We start from the raw sequence: 1,288 nt of genomic DNA, 5'->3' as shown, positions 1-1,288 counted from the left end.
CCTATATGTTTAACAAACTCAAACTTTTCAAGAGACTTTTGCCGCTGAATCACGGAAGTTCACTTTGTAAGTCCCGAAGCCAAAGTTTAAATCTGGAATCGACTGTTCATTCAGAGGCAATCTTTAAAAATGTTATGAACAGATCCTAACAGTTCTGCCCTTACCTTGTTTATCAAACTTCCATACGTCTCAAAGTGAAGCCCTGATCAAATACGGCACCAAAAATTAGCTAAGCACTCTTCTAGTTGTGCCTTGTTTGTTTACATGACATTTCCACACCCACTGGATCTAATCAGTGGTGATGTTAACAATGCATGACAATCGATTACTTTTCATTTCGTCGAAATTGTGAAAATTTTCTGGGAAACGATTTCTACAAAACAACTCGAAAATTCGGTCTGGACAACAAAGTACGAGCCAAATGTGTGAGACACAGTGTTAAATCAGTTTAAGTTTGCTCATCATGTATTAATTAAGAACATCAATTATGACTCAATTATGCTTAAAGAAGGTTCAGAGCTCGTTTGTTGTCATAACGCAAACGCAAGTGCAAGAAACACTCACAAACGAAATAACTTACAATTAATTACATATATACTGTCTATGTTTTAAGACTTCTAACAAAAGGAGCAAATGATCAAGGTATACGTGGCTTGCGCATGCATCGTAAGCATAACCCATTCCCAGCGGATAGTTTTAGCTGTAAATAAGATCTTTATTGTGCATCACTGGTTCCCATATTGTCCGAACGCGTTTCCAGGAATTTGCGGAAAACTTGTAAAACGGCTTTTCCAATTGGAATTTTCGAGTTCCATTTCCTCATTTCTCTTATTTCATACCAGTTGGAGAGTTGCCAGGGTCATTTCGTAAAAACAAAATAGCTGTCGGTATTTCACAGCTCCCCTCCACATTCTCGGAGCGGCTTCGCCCATCGTTAATTTGCATCTCGCGCCAACAAAACTTCCAGTTACGCAGCCTAAAATGGGCCCGATACAAGCTTCTGTCTTCTGTAAAGAATCTGTAATGCCTTCGAATAGTGGATTGGGACGGGCCCCAATCCTCTCGCGGCTACAAAAGCGCCTGCTTGCAGGCTAACCATTATCCAGCTGTTATATCACACTAAGTAGTGCATAAAGGAAACTTCAGCCTGCCAATTTCAAACAATCGCGGTAACTTTCATATCCACGAGTAACGACAGTGACACTTTGATGTCATTTTCCGGCCACGTTGGGTTTGTGGGTGGGTGTGAATTTTACACGATCAAGAGATTTATCTCTCTGTCCTCGAT

The 1,288-nt window shown here is 40.4% G+C and overlaps 1 long non-coding RNA gene across 1 annotated transcript in view; it reads right to left on the bottom strand.

Annotated features, from left to right (window-relative positions):
- The window catches only part of LOC137980083 (uncharacterized), a 13,466-nt gene extending 13,204 nt beyond the window's left edge, over positions 1 to 262 (bottom strand). Inside the window, exon 1 of the long non-coding RNA XR_011118442.1 lies at positions 165 to 262. This is a non-coding gene — a long non-coding RNA (uncharacterized lncRNA). The remainder of the gene's footprint in view (positions 1 to 164) is intronic.
- Between the last annotated feature and the right edge of the window lie 1,026 nt (positions 263 to 1,288).

The sequence above is a fragment of the Montipora foliosa genome, chromosome 12, assembly GCF_036669935.1.
Source record: "Montipora foliosa isolate CH-2021 chromosome 12, ASM3666993v2, whole genome shotgun sequence".
NCBI lineage: Eukaryota > Metazoa > Cnidaria > Anthozoa > Scleractinia > Acroporidae > Montipora > Montipora foliosa.
Note: the sequence above shows the minus strand (reverse complement) of the source record. Positions and strands in the feature narration are given on the sequence as shown.